The sequence below is a fragment of the Vulpes lagopus genome, chromosome 2 (genome assembly GCF_018345385.1).
Source record: "Vulpes lagopus strain Blue_001 chromosome 2, ASM1834538v1, whole genome shotgun sequence".
In the NCBI taxonomy this organism is placed as follows: Eukaryota; Metazoa; Chordata; class Mammalia; order Carnivora; family Canidae; genus Vulpes; species Vulpes lagopus.
In genome coordinates, this window is record NC_054825.1 from 63,273,630 (window position 1) to 63,296,095 (window position 22,466).

A 22,466-nucleotide genomic window follows, 5' to 3' on the forward strand; every position below is an offset into this window, starting at 1 on the left:
TCCCACTCCGTTGTTTTCACACATTTCAAGTAATTATTACTTACTGTGGGAAAGGAAAATAGTTTCCTCAAACCATTTTCCCCCACCCATCTGCTGTCAGAAAAGTCATTATGACGGAAAATATGTCTACAGAACTGCATAGAACAAAACAAAACACAGCACTGCTACCAAAAGGCAATAGTGCGTCCACATAACAGAGTATGAATTCTCAGTTCTCCATTCCAGTAGTCTGCCTTAGATTATTAAACACACATGATGAAATGAGAGAGAACATGTACAGACACATGCTGTGTCCTTCATGTACATCCACACATTTGATTTTAAATGAAAAGGTCTTAATGCCATGTTTTAGCTCATATTTTTCTACACTTTCCATAGTCCTAATTTTGAACTTTACCTTCAACATGCTGTATTTATCATTCTTAAAATATAGGGGATATAAGCTGGCAATAATAGTCATTTGGAGCATGCATTGTAAGTTTCAGAGAAAATAGAGGTTCTGGTTTATTATGCTGAAGCTGTAAAGCCACGAATACAAAATATGGCTGGCAGTCAACTTGCTTTATTCTTCTTTTAACAACTTACTAACAGTGTGTAAATAATAAAAGCAAACTTTGATTTTTCCATCAGAGCTCTCTGAAATGGATACTAGAGTGCATTTAACATTGTGACCAGAAATATTGAAATTTGACAGCTGAGAGGTTAAAGGTCTCAAATTTATACATCGAGGTGTTTGTTCCTGTCATCATCCCAGCAGCTTCCTCGGAATAACCCCTTTTGCTTACTGAACCTTTGAGAAACAGAGAACATTAAGTAATACATCTTGGCAGATGTCCTGGGATTTTTGCTCCCATCAGGAAGCAAGCCATCCTAAGCTCACTAAAAGAATTCTAGGGATATGAAAGGACATCCTTACAACCATTAACTGTACTGTGTAGGAAAATCTCCTATTCTTTGGGCCCACACTCTAAATATATTAGCCTAAACTCCTGGATTGTGTGCTTGGTTTCCCACATACCTCTCATCTGATAACTTCCTTCTGCCAAAATTATATTTGCTGATAGAAAATGATCACTTGAACCCTTGCTAAAAAGGTGGGAATACTACCTTACTCCAGCAAAATTTATCTTCAGCACAAACACACCCTCCCATTTCATGGCCCATTTCAGTATCTATCTCCCCTTTCAAGTAACATACATTCCATCCTTCACCTTAGCTCCCAGGCATTCAGACTGCCCTATCCTCCCCACTAGCCAGCTGATCAGAATTCACGCTGTTACTATTGAGAAGATTTGGGTCCACCTCAAATCTTGACTCTCCAAATGCATAAATCTAGTAACCAATTTGCAAAATATGTGGCAGTAATTTCTTCAAATAGAATAGTAGTAAACAACAAGAGTTATAAAGGAACAAGGAGAGGATTATCACAATATTTCACACACGTTAAATATTTATCTGGCCTTATTCTAAATAGGTCACATTTTTTAACTCATTTAATTCTCACAACAATCCCATTAGACTTATGCTATTTTATCCCTTCTCTCTTTTTTCCTTTTTAAACAGAAAACAACAAAATGGCAAAGACTCTTTTTCTTAAAGATGACTTAAGATAAAAGATTCTGGGTAGTCTGCTAGACTCTACCACCAGAGAGGGATGTGACTGGTTCCCATTGCAATATGTACAGTTACTAAATGTCATGAATTTTCAAGATCACTTGAAAATTGATTGATGCTTAGAATGGTGAGTCCTGGAACACCAGGATTCTCCCACAAACCCATTCTTTTTTTTTCTTTTCTTTTCTTTTTTTTTATGATAGTCACAGAGAGAGAGAGAGAGAGAGAGAGAGGCAGAGACATAAGCAGAGGGAGAAGCAGGCTCCATGCACCGGGAGCCCGATGTGGGATTCGATCCCGGTCTCCAGGATCACGCCCTGGGCCAAAGGCAGGCGCCAAACTGCTGCACCACCCAGGCATCCCCCACAAACCCATTCTTAATAAAATACACTTCATTAAGAATTTAATGTGTTAGGGTGCCTGGGTGGCTCAGTCACTTAAGCGTCTGCCTTCAGTTCAGGTCATAATCCCAGGGTCCTGGGATTCAGTCCCATATTGGGCTCGCTATTCAGTGGCGAGTCTGCTTCTCCCTCTCCCTCTACTCCTCTCCCCTGCTCATGCTCTCTCTCTCAAATAAATACATAAAAATCTTTTAAAAATAAATTTAGAAAATTAAATTTTTAAAAAGGATTCAATGTGTTATCCATCCCAAAGATATTTGTCATCTAATAATATCTCAAACCAGAGGGATTAATAGTCAAAGACTGAACGTTAGGCATCACTCTTCTACAGAAAAGATATCTTTGTATCCTTTGAAATTATAGTACACCAAATAACCATATCTCCACTTGTGAAAAACGCCTTAACTTATTGAAGTAAGACAAAACAGGCAAGTCTGACTCAATGTGCCAGACACTATTCTAGGCATTGAAGGAGACAAAGAGAGGGAGACAGACAGTATATCATGCTCAGGGAGGTGGGCAGGTGAGAGTGCAGCTGAAAGTTTCAGGATAAATGGATATCAGTGCAGCCAAGCAGCCTTGGGAAGAGATTCCCACCACAAAGTTCCTTGGGAAGACCCACTGGCACTGCAGAGTGAGACTGGGCAAACCTCACCAGGCAGGCTGAGCTGAAGGTCCCCAGGAATGTGAGCAGTCACAACAGCATCAGAACAGGGAAGAGAACCCTTTTGCTCAGAAACATGGCCTCTACTGGGGTACTCAGGGCTGAGCAGAGGAGGCAGTGCACACAGTCATGCAGATACACACACACATACATCCCTTAGAAACTGCACAAAACGAAGGTGGTAGATGGAAATGATCCCTCTGGGTAAGTCCAGACCAAGGGTGGTCAGTTTTATTTCCCTCCAAAGAAATTGATATTGATATGAACTCCCCTAAACCTAGGCAGAAGCATAGAGTGCAAAAGGAAAAAACGCTACAAATAAATAGGTATTTTATGTGTCTGCTATGAAACACCTGCATAAAAGGGAAAAGGGAGGAAAATCTATTTTACACCTCAAATCTAAAGATTTTACATTCCCTTCAAGTTTTTATATTAGAGCCTAGACTTGGTATTTTATACATGTGGCCCACTCTTTATAGCTCTCTGATAAAAATAAATGTGAGGAGAAAGAACAGGCTAGACAAGTTACCACATCGCCCCTTCCTCATATTTTGCGAAAATTATCTTTCCTCAGACTCACAAAAGTCTCAAACTCTGCATGATTTACTAGGAAGGCTTTGGAAGCCAAAGCTTTTGTGGACCAGTCAGCCATGGCATATGGGCTCAAATTTTTCTTAGCTCATCTACAGGTACCAGATTTATCACACCCTCTTGGTCAGAAGAACACAGCTATGCTATGTAATGTTTTTAATAATGTGGGATCACTCTTTTGCCCTCATTATATCCTCTAAAGCTTGAATAAAACTGCACAAACTTCTTCAGCAGCCATGAAATCTATTTCCTAGTTCCCATCTAAGAACAACAAGCTAATAAGCTTGATGTCTTAATATCAGCTTTCCTGATTTCTGGAATGAAAGCCCATCCGCTAGGTCCCAGCATCCCTACCCAAAAAGGCACAATCTCTGTTGATGCCCACACATCATAGCTTCTTTGGATAATACATTTTTCCACAAGCCTTAAAACTTGTTATTAAGGTGCCTACAGCACCGTATAAGCAACTTGGAAGCAAGCCTCTCATTGAATGAATATTAAATCTCTTGGGTCAATAGGTCCTCCTGCTTCCCTGGCAGGTAGAGTAAGAAAAGATGCCATGTTTTCCTTAGCTACCTAATGACTCTCTAACTGCTGGTTTCCATTTTCAGTCTGGCACAAACAAAAAGGCTTGCAGCCCCTTCCATGGTCTCTTGAGCTCACCAACCACCCTGCAAAGGCAGCAATTTTTCATTATTGATAAAATGTAATGTCATAATGTCATGGCCTTTCAGGTCATCATTTTGGTAAGTCAGCAATGACATTATCACTTTTTATAATGATAACAAATGGCCATAATGTTTGCATGTAATTTTCATTGACTCCTTCAGAATTCTCATTCAACCCCGTCAACAGATGGAACTTAATAGCAACTTCATATGTCTTTTTCCTTAGATTTGTTGAAGGCTAATAGTAAAATCTGCATGAATCAAAGCTTATTAAAAGCACGATGGCTATTCCGCCACCCCCTTTTAACTGAATGTTTTAGTTTTAGAATGAAAAAAATTTGCAAAATGTATTTGTAACGTTGGATTTGGGCATGAAAATGAATTAAGTACATTTACTTGCTATTCATTCATGAACTCTCACTAACCCCTTTCTGTTCTGTCCAGACCTGCACTTCTCCAATCTGTCCAGTGATTTTTGAGTGCTGTGTTCTGACTGTTTCATAGTAATCATAGAACATTAATTGGTCTAAATGATAAGAATCATTCATGGGGCTCTTATTTCCATATATTAGCCTTCTGACTCCTTTACTTTCTCCCTGAGAAAGTAAAAATATTTCATTGTTTGAGCCCAGAACTAAAACCAGCATTCCTTAGAAAGTACTTATTTTTTCAATTTATTGACAATAGAGTAACAAAGGACTTGCAGAGAATGAGGGCTAACAAGCTATTCTATCTAATGAATTATAAGTACATGCTGGAAAAGAGGAAGGACTTCTCTTCACTCCATTCATTCAGTAGATCCTGGAGGCTTACTCTTCATTCAATCATGTGTTCATTAATTCAATATACATTACTGAGCACCTTCTCTAGGCCAACATCAGACCAAGCATGGATAATACAATAGTGAATGAAACAGACATCGACCTGCCCTCGTGGAGTTCACATTTGTGCAGATGAGATGGTCACTAATGTCATGAAAAATCATCTCACTACTATTGATGTACATGAAGACCAGTTGTGAGGACACAGAATTCGACCAATCCCAAGGAGTTAAGAAAGACCTCTCTAAATATGAGACATTTACATTGAGATTTGAGGCATTAGTAAGTAGAAGTCACCAGGCAAAACATTAGGGAACCAAGGGAATTTTCCACCCTTGCCTCCCTCTTTAAGGTTCCTTTCTGCTTGGTTTCCCTTGCCTTATTAGCCAAATACTATGGCTATCATGATGGTTACCACCTCAACCTTAATTTAGCACTTATCTGGTCTAACTCACTAACAATTTGGATATCTGTGTATGTGTAACTTTGACAGGTCAGAGGCAGCCTGAAGGACATGCCTGATGATTTTCTGCCATGTTTGGTTTTAAATCATAGCTAATCTGGCAGTTGCTACATTGACCATCCCTCTTTCTCTTTCCTTCTCTTTGTATGACTCCTCACAATGAGTTGACATGCCCCTCTGTATACTAAGCCATACAAAACTCCACATTCCATTCCTTCTTTTTCATCTTTTTCCTTTTCATATATTGTATATTGCTATGAACTGAATTGAGTTTCTCCAAAATTCATATGATGAAAATCTACTTCCCAATGTGATTCTGTTTGGAGACAGGGATTTAGGGAGGTAATTAAGGCTAAATGAAGTCATAAATGATAACTTTAATCCAAAGGGGCTGGTATACTTGTAAGAAGAAGGAGAGATACCAGAGAGGCACATTTTTTTCCTCTCTCTCTCTCTCTCTCTCTCTCTCTCCCTCCCTCCCTCCCTCCTTCTCTACCTCCCTCCCTCCCTCTGTGTGTGTGTGTGTGTGTGTGTGTGTGTGTGTGTGTGTGTGTGTGTCTACCCACCCATCAAGAAAAGGCCATGTTAGGACACAGTGAGAAGTCAGCGATATGTAAGCCAGAAAAGAGACTCACCAGAAACCAACCCTACTAATACCCTGATCTTGAATTTCAAGACTCCAAACCTGTGAAAAAAAATAAATTTCTAGTGTTTAAGACACCCAAACTGTGGTATTTTATTAGGACAGCCCAAAATGACTAATAGAGATGTGAAAACAAAAATCTGCAAGGTATAGCACATTCATTAGAAGTGTTAATAGAACTGTATTAACAAGTATTGCAAAAGTAGTAACTGCACAATTTATACTCCTAGCTCTGGTACCCAAGAAGAGGAAATGACAGTAACATGGGGAAAAAAATTATTGTAGAGATTGTCCAGGCAGGAAGGCTATGAACCAGCATTACTGCAGGTAAATGACACTTTCAGATGCTGTTTACCTGCAGTGTCACTGCAGGTAAATGACACTTTCAGGTGTCTGTTCTAAAACTTTGTTTTTAAATTATCTTCACCATATTCTGTAATTATGTATCCAAAGAAGAAGATACAGATCCTTCCTGAAAGAATTTTAGAATGGTTTATATCAGAAAGAGGAGGCAGCCATCCACTTACTAGGAGCAACCTCTTCACCTAAAGACAAAGATGGTAAAGCCATTGTTTTCTAATAGGGGATTAAGCTGGAGAGGAGGGAAGGTTTAAAGAAAAGTAAAGACTGATAAACTTTCAGATTTGGCACACCAAATCCCATGGAACTTTATGTTCTTGGTGGCCATATAGATACCAGATGTCATGATTTTCCCTTTTTCAATTGTAGGCACAGTAGAGGGAAAGGATTCAAACCTTCGAAGTTGATCTGTAGTTCTAGAAAGGGAATTGTAGTCTTCCTTGGGTTAACTTGAAAGCAGACACAATGTTTTACTTAAGCTTAAGTAGACATTTTACAAGATTTCTGAAAACACTACGTAATCCAAAGGAAAAAGGTATTGTATCAGTCAGTTATATCTAATAATGCTGAGTAATAGACCACTCTAAAACTCAGTAACAGTTAAACAATAAACATTTATTTCTCACTCATGAATCCGTGAGTCAGCTGAAGTTTGTCTGATATAAGCTGAACTCAATTGAAGGTTGGGTTCAGGTTTTTCATTCTCCTTGGACAGTGGCTACTTAAACATATTATTCTCATAGCAAAAGTTAAAAGTACAAGAAGTTCAGCAGAAGTGCAGAAGGATAAAGCCGTTTCTGTAAGTCTTAGTCAAAACAAATCATAAACCAGTCCCAAAATCAAAATGCAGGGAAGCACCCTCCACCTACCACAAGACCAAACCAAGTTATAGGGCCAAGCCCAACATCAATAGGATGAGAATGTATACTCCTCCCATGGGGGTTGGAGGAGGAAGAGGAAAGTGAATATTTGCTTAACCATAATCTAATTGACCACAGAAATGCTACCTGTACTTTACAGATAAGAAAACTAAGGTCACTTTTTCAAAGTGCAGAGCTAGGAGTTGAATAAAATTCTATATTTTTCCAAAGTTTACATTCTTTTCATTCATCTAATACCTTCCAAGTAATAGAAGAGAAAATATAAGAAAACACTGTCACAGAGATGATAGGCAACAACGGACTAAAGAGACATGTTTATAAACTAGGACCAAGAAATGCCTAAAGGCAGGAACAACACATGGAAGTTAGTCTACCAAATACAGTCATTTCATCATTCAAAAAATACTTATTGAACACTCACTAGGCACTAAACACTGTGATAGGCACTAAAGGCAGGATTGTTATTCTAGATAGGCATGCCAGCTAGATGGCACTTAGTTAAATGAAGCCAATCTGGAAGCAGTGCCTTCCTAGATCCTTTTGAGGACCTCTTCCTTTACATACTCCTTGGCATCTAACTGCCCCACCTTGCCAGGCCTGAACACCTAGACACCTATCCTCCAAACCTTCCTCTATAACCAGCCAGCTCAGCAGCTTAAAACAACTTAGGCTTCCTTCAACCAAGACCAAGCACCACTAGACCATTCTGAAAGGAGGCCCATCACTGGAATAACTTCTTAAATGACCTAGCACTTTCTACCTCATTTATCCTAATTCTCCCTACTATAGTTTTCTTGCTATCTTTCCTATCACCACACTTTTACCTTATATTTATACATACCCCTAGCTCTCCTGACTATAATCTCTGCTGGTTCAACAACAATGGCTGTCAATCACAATAATAAATTCCTAGATTACTTCATGTATTCCACAAAATGCTCAGGCAACTTGCACCCAGTCCTGCATGATACAACAAATATTCCGTGAAGTCACCCAAAGATCCACCCATAACACCCAGCAAAAGTTTTTAAAATCCCTTTTTTCTTCTTTTAAAATCTCCATCATTTTCTTCCCAGAAACATGGCAGCTGTCCCTAAAATTGCTTTCTTTCACCCAAAACTCTCCCCAAAATTCATGGGTATCCAGTCCCTACTGACTCTTTTTTTTTTTTTTTTTAATCTTTCCTTCCTTCTCTGCTTTCATTCTATCAGTGATCAAGGGCCCATTCAATGAGCCAGGTACCCTCCAGGCTCAGAGTCTTAGCCTGACTGTTATCTCTGCTCCGAAAGGCTCTTTATCTAGATGTGTACCTGGTTTCGGGTACCTCTCTTTCAGGCCTTTGCTCAAATGCCACCTCCACTGGGAGGCCTTCTCAGGCCACCCCAGGTAAAACTGGATGTTCTTATCACACACTTGCTACCTCCATCTTCCTTCCCTGTTTTCTCTACTCCCTCAGCACTTAACCCCATCTGACATATATTTTCCTCCTTTACCTTGCATATTCCCTCTCTAGAGTGCAATCTCCATAAAGGTAGGAGTGTTATCCATTTTGTTTCCTGCTATATCCCCAACACAATGCCCAGTACACAGTGGGATTTAAAAAATATGTATTCACCCATTATTATTATTTTGCATAACAGGAACCAAAAAGAAATTGGCCAACTTGAGGGTGGTGGGGGAGATGAAGAGGAAGAAAACTATGAATACTCAGCAGGTAATATCTTTTCTTTTTTTCACTCTGCCACACCATTGTCTGTAGTCTGACTCAGCCCCCAACATCACCTGAAACAGGTATCTGCCCACCCCCTTCCTCTGGCCACCCCATAACCATCCTGTTACCCCATTCCATCACATCCTCCCTAGTGATCTGAGCATGCTTTGTTTCACCCTCTAGAAAAAGAGGATATCCCTTCATCCACTTTTGATACACTCAGTCTACAGTTCCAATAATTACTCATAGCATATATGGTGTTGTTTGGGGTGTTCCTAAAGGAATTCCAATAGAAACAAGAACTTATCCTATAGGAATCAATCTCTAATGGTTAGAGATTAGGCCTGTAAGCCAAGGACTACACCTGACACACCATCAGTTACAGTTCCTCAGGAGAAAAGCAGCTTGTTTGCATATCATATGAGAGGATGTTTTTTTTTTCCTGTCATAGAAACAAGGTCACCCAAATAGACCACAGGATCACTGATCTCTGTGATGTGACCATGGAGAGAACATGGAGAGACCATGCCATGCCCTCAAAGTGTAATGCCATTAGAGTGTTTCCAAGCACAGACATGTCATGAAATATGGTTGGGGGATTATCAGTGGATGTATATTTAACCCTTGTTCTTCCTAGCTCCAATTTACCATAGATAATTGGGAATTGACTGAATCAGATAGACAGTAAATAGGTTAGCCATTTATTTCTAATAAAATCGAATCAACTACTTATACTCCTCTCTTTCCCTATCTACCTCTTTACACTGTTAGGTAAAATAACACATATATAACATATATGTAAATACACCACTCAAACAGTCAGAATTATAAAATTAAATCATAAAGCAACAAGAAGAAAATGTGGGTGAATACTTACCTGACATAGGTAAGGGAAGGAATATTTAATCATAAAAAAGAAAGGAAGAAACAACAAAGGAAATAATACTTTATTTTATAAAATATAAAACTGTAACTATTATTTGCATTAAATGATGAAAAAGTTTGGACATATCTTATATATAAAGAGCTCCTACAAATCAATAAGAAAAATATAAACATCCTGTATACAAAAATAAATGAAATCATGAATAGCCAATGAACAAAAAAGAAAATAAGAAATCATGAATAAAAAATATGAAAAAATGTTTAACTTCACCAATAATAATATACATATGAAAGTAAGACGATGTTTTCTGCCTATAGCTTTGCAAAATTTTTTTTTAATTATTATACTCAATGGTGAGGAGAATGCAGAAAAATAAACACTTGATAAACTACTGCTGGAAAACTGGTGACCCCTTTCTGGAACGTAGTTTGGCAGTTTATATATATTCTTATTTTTTATATAACAATTTCATCTTTAGAAATTTAACCTAAAAAAATCATCAGAGATTTACACAAATGTTTATTCATAGTGATGTTTGTTCTTTGTAGGCTTTTTATATTAGAAACATGCTAAATGCTTAACAGTAAAGAAAAGCTAAGTAAATAGTGACAATCATACAATAATATACCATGCAACTGAAATTATTTAATTGTAGATGATTGTATTTTCAAAAAATTACTGCAACAATATTTCTGGTTGCATATGCTCTTCCAGACCCTTGCCATTTCCCACTGTGGTAAGCTGATTAATGGTCTCCCAAAGATGTCCACATCCCAATCCCTGGTACTTGTGAGTATATTTTACCTTGCCTGGTAAAAGGAATTTTGCAGATGTGATTAAGCTAAGGACCTTGAGATGCGAAGATTATTCTGGTTTATACAGGTGAGCCCAATGTAATCTACACAGGTCCTTTTAAGAGGGAGGCAGGAGAATCAGAGTCAGAAGGGAAAAAAAGTAATGATAAGCACAGAGGATCACAGCCAGAGACAGTTGAAGATGCTTCAATGCTGGCCTTAAAGATAGAGGATTCATGAGCCAAGGAGGGCAGGCAACCTCCCAAAGCTAGAAAAGACAAGGAAATGGATTGTCCCCTAGACCCTGATAGGATACCTTGATTCTGGCCCAGTGAAACCCATTCAGAATTCTGACCTCCAAAACTGTAAGACAATAAACCTGTGTTGTTTTAAATTTGTAACATCACTGGTAAGAAACTAACAAACCATTCAAGAGGTCTATATCTCAAGGGGAGAGCTTCTGTGGGCTTTGGGGTAGGCTTTTGTGTCTGCCTTGGTGACAAGCATGTGGCAGAAGGAAGACTGTGTGACTTCCTTTTTTTTTTTTTTTTTTTTGACTGTGTGACTTCCAAAACTAAGTTATAAACGGTGAGTTAGGGCAGCCCCAGAGGCGCAGCGGTTTGGCGCTGCCTGCAGCCTGGGGTGTGATCCTGGAGACCCGGGATCGAGTCCCACATCGGGCTCCCTGCGTGGAGCCTGCTTCTCCCTCTGTCTGTGTCTCTGCCTCTCTCTCTCTGTGTCTATGGATGGATAAATAAAATCTTAAAAAAATAATAAAAAAATAAAAGGTGAGTTAGTGCTCACTTTGGCAGCACATATACTAATACTGGAACAATACAGAAAAAATTAGAATGGCCCCTGCACATGGATGACACAAATTCATGAAGTGTTCCATATTTTTATTGTTGAATCATTATATTGTATACCTGAAAATAATATTACATAACTATACTGAAATTAAATTTTTAAAATTGTTTTAAAGGGACACCTGGGTGGCTCATCCGTTGAACGTCTGCCTTTGGCTCAGGGCGTGATCCCGGGATTCCGGATCAAGTCCCACATCAGGCTCCTTGTGGGGAGCCTGCTTCTCCCTCTGCCTATGTCTCTGCCTCTCTCTGTGTGTCTCTCATTCATACATAAATAAAATCTTTAAAAAATAAAAATAAAATAATAAATAAAAATTGTTGTAAGGTGAGTTAGTGTAAACCTGGCCTTTCTTTATGGACATTTACTCATAGAACCCTGAGCTGCAATGTAGGAAGCATGGCTACCCTGAAGCCACCATGCAGGAGAGACCACATCAGAGCCTGGGAGAAATGCCCAAGAAACCAGTTGTTCCAGCCGCCAGTTGTTTCTAGCCCACATACCAAAAATCTGAGTAAGCAAACTTCAGATAATTAGCCCAAGCCAGCTCCTGACTACAACTGTGCAAAATACCCTTCATAAGAACTGCTTGTGAGCCTAGATAACTCTAGAACCATGAAAATAATAATAAAATTATTCTGTTGTTTTATGCCATTAGGTTTTGTGTTGGCTTTACACATCAATGAGTAACCAATATATTAATGATAAGGAGAAATGTTCAACATATAATATTAAGAGAAAAGAGTAAGGGTGCTCAGCTCGCTCAGTCAGTAGGTCACATGACTCTTGATCTCAGGGTCATGAGTTCAGGCCCCATGTTGGGTATAGAGCCTACTTTAAAAAAAAAAAATAGTCTATACGCTATCATCACGGTGTGTTTATGTGTGTGTCTGTGTGTACACAGAAAAAACTTGGAGTCCCCAAAATATGTTATAGAATGGTTATTTCTGTGGGCTAGGTGAGGAAATTAGTATCTTCTTCTTTATATTTTTATATTTCCAAAGCCTATAGAATAAACATGCATTCCTTTTGTGATCAGGGAAAATATTTTAAGCCATTTAGTTCCTATTACTTTCAAGTATATCATGATTGCAGAAAGCATATGAGTGTATCCTGTATAGGAAAGTATGCACTCACACATGTATGTACATACCAAAGATAAAGAGAACAGGGGAAGGGGTCATTTGGTTAACTGGAGTGAGAACATGAACCTTTAAATCCTACTTTTATTCTTCCCTTCCCTGCAGTAGAAATGGCAGCAAATTCTTATAATATGGGGTCAAATACCTAATCCTTTTAGCCACTCCCAACTCAACTGTAATTGACTGATGCTATTGGGTTTGGATTCTTTTCTGTGACACAGATAAAAGATTATGTATAGCTTCTCCCAGAAAAAGGAAAGTAACTATCTCTTTGAGAATCACTCTTTTCTTTGGGCATAGTGCCTAAAATTCATTAGGATTTTGCTGTTTTCTGTCAGTACCTCTGGAAGATGGGCACCTGGAAAAGAGTCAGGGGTGTGACAAAGGAGGAGATGCCAGGACTCTACTGCATTCCCATTAAATCTCATGATAATCCTGGAAGCGGAATTAACAATCCCCATTTTACAGATGAGAACATTTCGGCTCAGAAAGGTTCATCAATTTACCCAAGTCAAAGAGCTAACAAATGGCAGAACTGAACTTCCAGTACAAAGATTCTTATGGTCACACTGCACTTGTCTTCTCTTTTCCTCAGTTTTGCAGTTCATACCTTCAGCATTGTAGTGTGAATTAAATTTCTGAATATACATATCATAGTATATTATATGGAATAATGCCTACCACTTGAAAACGCCACACTATTCAGCATTAGCTTCCATTTCAATTTTATGACTCAAAGTCACATCACAAAGCACAAGAAGGCCCTGGGGACAATAACTGTTCCCCTTTCAAAAATCCTGCATTCAGCATCTCACCATTTTGGGTGGGCAGCAACCTACCCAGCAGTTGTTGTTATTCCATGAAAACTAGAGCTGGCCTAGATCCCATGGAGTAGCAGCCCAGTGACCCACCGCAGACACACATTTCACGTGCTCTTTTTCAAATTGCACAATAGCTCTCACACAGTCCAAGGGCTATCATTAAAAGTCAGCTGCTCTCCGAATGCGTCGATTCTGGTGGCACTGACAAGTGAGGGTAGGAGGCAGGATTGCTTCTATAAAATAAATGAGGAGGGAAATGGTGTTGGGATGGGATTTGCCTTCTGGCTGCACTGAAAACTGAGGCCTCTGTCTTTTGGCATTTCCTAAAAGGCCTCTTGAGCTTTCCTTGGCAAGCCTTGAGACTGAGGGTACTTTTAGCTGTTTAAGCCATCCTCTTCTAACAGGGGTCAAAGGGCTAGAAAGATCTTCGCAAAAGGACAGAGAAGGAATCATTAAAAGGGAGGAGAAAGAAAGTGACAGAAGGTCAGCCTTTTTTCCCTAATGGGTGGATCCCTGAGGGTTGGGCTCAGTGTCTGTCCGCATGCTGCACACACAGGCACCTAGCTTCCAGAAACCTACGGCAATTCGATTCACACTTCCCTGAGCAGGAGACCAGAGGAAGCTCAAAGGGGCAGCCTGGGGAGGGTATAGAGATGAAAACAAACACAACAGAAATCTGGCTGTGATAAGCAAATTTCATTGATCTAATTAACTTAAAACAACAACAGTATTTCAATAAGCCAGAGAAAACAAATGCTTGAAATCTTTATGTGTGTTGAGTCTACCATAAAACTTACTTCTTTCAAATATAAATTTACCCTAAAAATGTTGCTTATTGCACTGCATGAAGCTTTATATAAGGACTGGTTTGGGATTAAAATTCACCTTTACATATAACACAAGACACGAATGGTGAAGGTTTTCACTGATTTTTAGTCAACAAGCAATAAACTGCATTTGCACCCACACACCTACTCCTAACACCCCATCTGGTAACATTTCCACGTTTCAAGCAAAGAAATCAATAGCAATAATCCATGAGGGACTCATAGGGTGTATATTTTTTTATCACACTGCCATTTGAAGAAAAAAATTTTCCTTACCTACTTAGAGCAAAAGGTTGTTCTTTTTGTACAATCACATGGAAAACTCCACACTATTATTGGAGGGAGAGGGGTTAAAAGGGAAAGGGAGGTGAGTCAATTAAAACAAATGTGAGAAAATCTAAACATGTGTTTTTTACAGTATAAGTTCTATTTGAACAACCCAAATGATAATCAATGCCCAAGCTGAAAAACCCCCAATCAACCTGCAAAATTCAAAATTACACTATGGCTCAGTTTCTAAGGAAAGGACAGTTAAAATGCATGTTGATGTAACTTCTCAGAGAGGAAAGCCATCCTGCTTTCAAATTGCTGTGCAGAGAGAAGACACCATGCCTGAACCCTGAAATTTAGAACTATGCCATTGCTGATTTTCTGTGCGAGAAGGAAATATGATTCTTTGTTACTGCTCTTATTTATTGCAGACCTTGTCTGGAATCTGGTATTGAAGCCATGCTTGATGAGTTGCCGCCTTGAACTTTCCCACTGATCAATGCTGGTGCTGCTGCTGCATGAAAGAATAGCTTTCATGAGGAGCCACTATCACATGGGAAACCTGCAAGCATTTTTTTTAAAATGGCCCAGAATCTTGTATGCTTAAGCTTCAGAACATGCCCCTTTGCAAAAATAATGGCAAATGGTGACTGACCATTTGAAAATTGGAATGTTACAACAGAAAGAGGTAAGGTCAAAAGCAGAAATCCTCCTTTCTATAAAATGATCAGATACCAGGGGATGAAAATGTGCAGGAAAAAGGAAGGCTAATATGAAGCAAGAGGACAGGAATCATATTTCTTCTCAGCAGGGTGACAAATAAAAAGTTGCCTTTATTTTTCTGTGCAAATAAACTTTACTTTAGGAATTGTAGCAGTGTTTGGTCTCCCATAAAATAGGCTTTATCTGCTGTGGTGACAACCTAAGGTAGGGAGGGGTTAGTTGCAGGGTAATTGCCATCTTTTCCATTATTTTTGTCAATATTTTTGTTATTTTGTGGTGAGATTGCAGGAGAAGTCCAGACAAATGCTATTAAGAATGAGGGCCAAGAGAAAGGTTTAATCCAATTCTTTGGCAGTTCATGCGGAAAGTATGTGTCACTGGAGTAGGCCAGGACAGAGTCTTCAAACACATGTAAGTTAGTCTCTGTGTAAAACCCCAGCCTGTCCATAAGTTCTATACTTTAGAGGCTTCACTGAATGGGATATCCATGGTAAAAGCATCCACTAGAAAGAAACCTTCCTTTGAGAAAGAAGTATGGCACGCCATCAATAGCTGTTGAAAACTAATGACTTCAGAAGGATCCCAAACAACAAACAAAAGCCATGGGAAATTGGGACAATCCACGAACCTTCATTTAGTTTATGAAATGAAAAAAGAATGAGATGTGAGCTAAGTTTAAGTAAGTTTAACCCAGAAACCTTCACCGACTGGCCATATTCCTGTTTTTTTCATGAGCAATAAGTGTTTTAAATAATTACCAATTCTACTATGAGTCAATTACATGCTGATTATGGGCAGCCCAGGTGTCTCAGCAGTTTAGCACCTGCCTTTGGTCCAGGGTGTGATCCTGGAGACTTCGGATCAAGTCCCATGACGGCTCCCTGCATGGAGTCTGCTTCTCCCTATGCCTGTGTCTCTGCTTCTCATTCTCTCTGTGTCTCTCATGAATAAATAAATAAAATCTTTTAAAAAATTACATGCTGATTTTAACCTCTCCTCTACCCTCCAGACATTCCTAACACTTTCTATTCCCATGGTCAAAATTTGCGTGCATGCCACAACTTCTAGTATAGAGTTTTACCAGCTCAGTCTGGGTCTTGCCTTCCTTGTACTCTCAGTTTCCTAGCTCTGTGCTTTATATATAGTAGACATTCAAGTGTTAATTGACTGATTGGTTGATTAAATGAATATATGAGGGCCTCATCCCTAAATGTGTCATCATCAAAAAAAAAAAAATCACAGCAAAAACACCACCTGCCCTACCCCACATTCTCCTGTGGACAAACCTCCTCCAATAAGCTGTTGGCTGGAGCCCATCCAAAGTGGTGTCACAGCCTGGCAGTGCGCAAGCAGTCGTGACAAAGGCCAGCACCACTCTAAAAGTTACTCCATCCCTGGGAGGAAGGGAAGAAAACTACACACACCAGTCTAACTATGACTCATCAGTGAGCTAGGGGTAGACATTGCGTCTGACTGCAGGTCCATCCACCAATGAAAGGTTCTCAGGGGACAACATAGGAAGCATGCCCAGTAATTTTGTGTTCCTGCATCTCTGGAAAACATCTAGTATCACTCAACTTGAGCCCAAAGAAGCCCCAAACAGGCTCACTAACAACACAGGGACCAAACCCTGACCATACCAGACAAAGAAAGCATTGCAGATGACTGGACTGAAGGCTAACATGACTCAGCCACAACAATAGGGCATATACAACACACACAACACTCATAGAAGACACCTCTGAAGTGCCAGGTCCTGGTGAGCAGGAGACATTGCACTGCAGGGCAGCCACCACCAGACCTCTTCTTCATAAGGTCACTACTTTCAAGAGCAGGAGATGTAGCTGATTTTCCTAACACATAGAAACAGACACAGAAAGTTAGACAAAATGAGGGACAAGGGACAAAGAAATACACTCAGAATGAACAAATAGGACAAAAATGGGGCAAGAGAGCTAAATGAAATGTAGATAAGTAATATGCCTACTAGAGAATTTTAAACAAGTCATAAATACAGTTACTGGACTTGAGAAAAGAATGGAGAACCTCAGTAAGATTCTCAAAAAAAAAAGAGCTTTTTAGCATTAAAAAGAACCAATTGGAAATGAAGAACATAATCAATGAAATAAAAAATATACTGATTCTATGCACACTATTTGTATGTGAATAATAATTTTTTTATTCTTTTCTTACCCTTGCATCTTACACAGTATTGTTTTCCAAAATATAACTTATCTGACATCGTTTTCCAAATTTTGGCTGTTTCCTTAAATTTAAAAAAAATTAAAAATTGTAATTATTTTCCATTTTAAAAAATACACTAGAAAGAATAAATAGTAGGCTACAAGAAGCAGAACACAGATCAACAACTCAGAGAACAGAGTAATGCAAAGAAATCAAGCTGAACAGGAGAAAGAAAATAATAATAATAAATGAAAATAGATTTAGTGAACACAGTGATACCATCAAGTAATAATACTATTCACATTATAGGGATCCCAGGATAAGAGAGAGAGAAGGAGGCAGAAAATTTATTTAAAGAAATAATAGCTGAAAACTGAAATCTGTGGAAGGAAACAGAAATCCAGATCCAGGAAGTACAGAGAGACAAAATCAATGCAAATATGTCCATACCAAGACACATATTAATTAAAGTGACAGAAATATTGATAGAATTTTTAAAGTAGCAAGAGAAAACAGTCACATACAAAGGAAACACTATATGACTTATCAGCTAATTTTTCAGCAGAAATTTTGCATGCCAGAATAAAGTGGCTGATATATTCAAAGTACTGAAAAAAAAACTTAAACTAAGATTACCTTATCCTGTGAGGCAATCATTCAGAATAGAAGGAAAGATAAAGATTTCCCAAACAAAAGTTAAAGGAAATCATCATAACTAAACCCGGTCCACAAGAAATGTTAAAGGGGACTCTCTGTGAGTGGGGAAAAAAAAGGCCAGAAGTAGGAGTAAGAAAAGTAGGAAGCACAAGAACAGTAAAAATAAGTATATCTATAAAAGGTAGTCAAAGGATTCACAAAATAGAAGGATGTAAAGTATGACACCGTATACCTAAAACACGATGCACACCAAATACATAAAGTGCCTAATAATAAACTAAAGGAAGTAATCAATAATAATACAATAATAATAGGGGACTTTAATGAACACTGGGTATTATATAAGACTGATGAATCACTGACCTCTATCTCTGAAACTAGTAATACATTATATGTTAATTAAATTTAAATCAAATAAATATAAATTTTAAAAATAAACAAAATTTAACACTCCACTTACATCAGTGGAAAGGTCATCCAAATAAAAAATTAACAAGTAAACAGTGGTCTTGAATGACACATTGGACCAGATGGATCTAACAGATATGTTCAGAACATTCTATCCTAAAACAGCAAAGAATACACATTCTTTCAAATTGACAAGGAACATTCTCCAGAATGTCTGGCCAAAACAAGTCTCAACAAATTCAAAAAGATCAAAGTCATAACATGCATCTTTATGATCACATCACCATAAAACTAGATATTAATCACAAGAAAAAATCTGGAAAGAACACAAATACAAGGAGGTTAAATAACATACATGCCCTGAATGTCGGGGTGCCTGGTGGCTCAGTTGGTTAAGCATCTGCCTTCAGCTCAGGTCATGATCCCATGGTCCTGGGATTAAGCCATGCATCAGGCTCCCTGCTCAATAGGGAGCCTGCTTCTCCCTCTCCTCTCCACATGTGCTCTCTCACTATCTCTGTCTCTCTCTCTCTCTCTCTCTCTCTCTCTCTCAAATAAATAAAATAATTTTTAAATAAATTAAAATAAAATAATACACGAATGAGTAAACCAAGAAATCAAAGATGAAATCAAAAAATGCAGGTTGACAAATGAAAATGAAAACACATAGGTCCAAAATCTTTGGGTGGCAGCAAAAGCTGTTCTAAAGAGGGAAGTACAGGCCTAACTGCATGAAAATTTTCACATAAAAAAATTAACCTTACACCAAAAGGAGCTAGAAAAACAATAAACAAAACTCAAAGCCAGCAGAAAAAGTAAATAATAAAGCAGAACTAAACAAAATATACACAAAAAAAAAAGATCAGTGAAACTAGGAGCTGGTTCTTCGAAAAGATCAACAAAATTGATAAACCTTTAGCCAGACTCATCAAAAATTTAAAAACAAATTAAAGACAGAGAGAGATGGAGGGGGATACCTAAATAAAGAAATTCAATTAAATGAAAAAGAAGAAATAACAACCAATACCACAGAAATACCAAGGGTTATAAGAGAATATTATGAAAAATTGTATGCCAACAAATTGGACAACCTAGAAGAAATGATTTAATTCCTAGAAACATAATCTACCAAAAGTGAAGCAGAAAGAAATACAAAATTTGAACAAACTACCAGCAATGAAATTGGATCAGTAATCAAAACACTGCCAACAAACAAAAGTCCAGGATCAGATGGCTTCACAGGTGAATTCTACCAAGTGTTCAAAAAAAAAGTTAATACCTATTCTTCTCAAATTATTCTAAAAAACAAAGAGGAAGGAAAGCTTCCAAATTCATTCTACAAAGCCAGCATTAACCAGATACCAAAACCAGATAAAGACAAGTCAAAAAAGAGAACTATGGAGAACAATAAAGAGAACTTCATCAACAAAATATTAGCAAACTAAATACAATACAATTTTTTAAAAAATCATTCACCATGATCAAATGGGATTTATTCCTGGGATGCAAGGGTGATTCAATACTCACAAATCAATCACCATGATAATCACATCAACAAGAGAAAGGATAGAAAGGAATTTCAATAGATGCAGAAAAAGCACTTCACAAAGTACAACAACCATTCATGATAGAAACCCTCAACATAGTAGATTTAGAGAGAATATACTTCAATATAATAAAGGCCATCTATGAAAAACCCACAGCTAATATTATCCTCAATGGTGAAAATTTGAGATCTTTCTCCCTAGGATCAGGAACAAGACAAGAAGTAGAAAGTCCACTCTCATCACTTTTTTCAACATTGTACTGAAACTCCTAACCACAGCAATCAGACAAGAAAAAGAAGTAAGAGGCATCTAAATTGGTAAGGAAGAATAAGGTGCCTAGGTAGCTCAGGTGGTTAAGGGTCTACCTTTGGCACAGGTCATGATCGCAGAGTCCTGGGACTGAGCCCTGTGTCAGTCTCCCTGTTCATGGGGAATCTGCTTCTCCCCCAGCTCCTGCTCATTCTCTCTCTCTTTCTCTCACTCTCTCAAATAAATAATATCTTCAAATTGGTAAGGAAGAATTAAAACTTTCACTATTTGCAGATGATATGGGCATATATAGAAAACCCTAAAGACTTCACCAAAAAACTAGTAGAACTGACAAATAAACTCAGTAAAGTCTCAGGATACAAAATTAATGCACAAAAATCTGTTGCTTTTCTATATACTAATTGCAGCAGAAAAAGAAATTTCTATATACTAATGAAGCAGCAGAAAAATAAATTCAGAAAACAATCCCATTTAAATTGCACCAAAAATAATAAAGTACCTAGGGATAAACATAACAAAGAAGTAAAAGATCTAGACTCTGAGAACTATAAAACACTGATGAAAGAAACTGAAGAAGACAAAAAGAAATGGAAAGACATTCCATGCTCATGGATTGGAAGAACAAATATTGTTAGAATGTCTATATTACCCAAAGCAATCTATATATTCAATGCAATCCCTATCAAAATATAACAGCATTTTTCATAGAACTAGAACAAACAATTCTAAAATCTGTATGGAGTCAAAAAAGATCCCGAATAGCCAAACCAATCTTGAAAAAGAGAAGCAAAGCTGACTTTAGAGAAGAGAAGCAATTTCAGACTTCAAGTTATATTACAAAGCTATAGTAATCAAAGCAGTGTGGCAGTGACATAAAAATAGACAAACAGATCAACAGAACAGAATAGAAAACCCAAAAATAAACCCACAATTATATGGTCAATTAATCTTCAACAAAGGAGGCAAGAAAATGCAATGGGAAAAGACCATCTCTTCAACAAATGGTGTTAAGAAAGCTGGACAGCTACATGCAAAAGAATGAAACTGGACTACTTTCTTACACCATACACAAAAATAAACTCAAAGTTGATTAAAGGCCTAAATGTGAGGCCTAAAACCACAGACATCCTAGAAGAGAGCGCAGGTGGTTATGACCCTGATATTGGCCATAGGAACATTTTTATAGATAGGTCCCCTGAGACAAGGGAAATAAAAGCAAAAATAAGCAATTGGGACTAAATCAAAATAAAAAGCTCCTGCACAGCAAAGACAACAATCAACAAAATTAAAAGGCAACCTACAGAATGGGAGAAGATATTTGCAAATAACATATTTGAAAAAATGGTTAGTATCCAAAATATATAAAGAACTTATAAAACCCAACATCCAAAAAACAATCTGATTACAAAATGAGCAAAGACATAAACAGACATTTCTACAAAAAAAGACATACAGATGGTCAACAGACACATGAAAAGGTGCTCAATATCACTCATCATCATGGAAATGCAAATCTAAACTACAATGAGATATCACCTCACAGTTATCAGAATGGCTAAAATCAAAAACACAAGAAACAACAAGAGTTGGCAAAAATGTGGAGAAAAAGGAATCCTCATACACTATTAGCGGGAATGCAAACTAGTGAAGCCACTGTGGAAAATAGTATGGAGGTTCCTCAAAAAAATAAAAATTTAATAGAATTTAATTTAAAAATAGATCCTGAAAAAAATAAAATAAAAAAAATAAAAAAAAATAAAAATAGATCCTGTAATTCCAAACTGGGCATTTAACCAAAGAATACAAAAATACTAATTCAAAAAGATATATGCCCCCTATGTTTATTGCAGCATTATTTTCAATAGCCAAATTATGGAAGCAGTCCAAGTATCCATTAATGGATGAATTATAAGGAAGATATGGTATCTGTGTATATATATATATATATATATATATATATATATATAATGGAATATTACTCAGCAATAAAGAATGAAACCTTGCCATTTGCAATTGACATGGATGGATCCTAAGTATATAACGCTACGTGAAATAAGTCAGTTAAGAGGAAAAAATTGTATATGATTTCACTGATATGTGGGATTTAAGAAATGAAACTAATGAACAAAGAAAAAAAAGAGACAAACCAAAAAACAGACTCTTAACTACAGAGAACAAACTGATGCTTATCAGAGAGGAAGTAGTTAGGGGGATGGGTGAAATAAGTGAAGGGAATTAAAAGTACATTATCTTGAT

The 22,466-nt window shown here is 37.7% G+C and overlaps 1 non-coding gene across 1 annotated transcript; it reads left to right on the plus strand.

Annotated features, from left to right (window-relative positions):
* The first annotated feature begins 11,293 nt into the window (after positions 1-11,293).
* On the plus strand, positions 11,294-11,398 carry LOC121485916. Its single transcript, XR_005986420.1, has one exon. It is a non-coding gene; the product is annotated as a U6 spliceosomal RNA (small nuclear RNA).
* Positions 11,399-22,466: the final 11,068 nt, after the last annotated feature.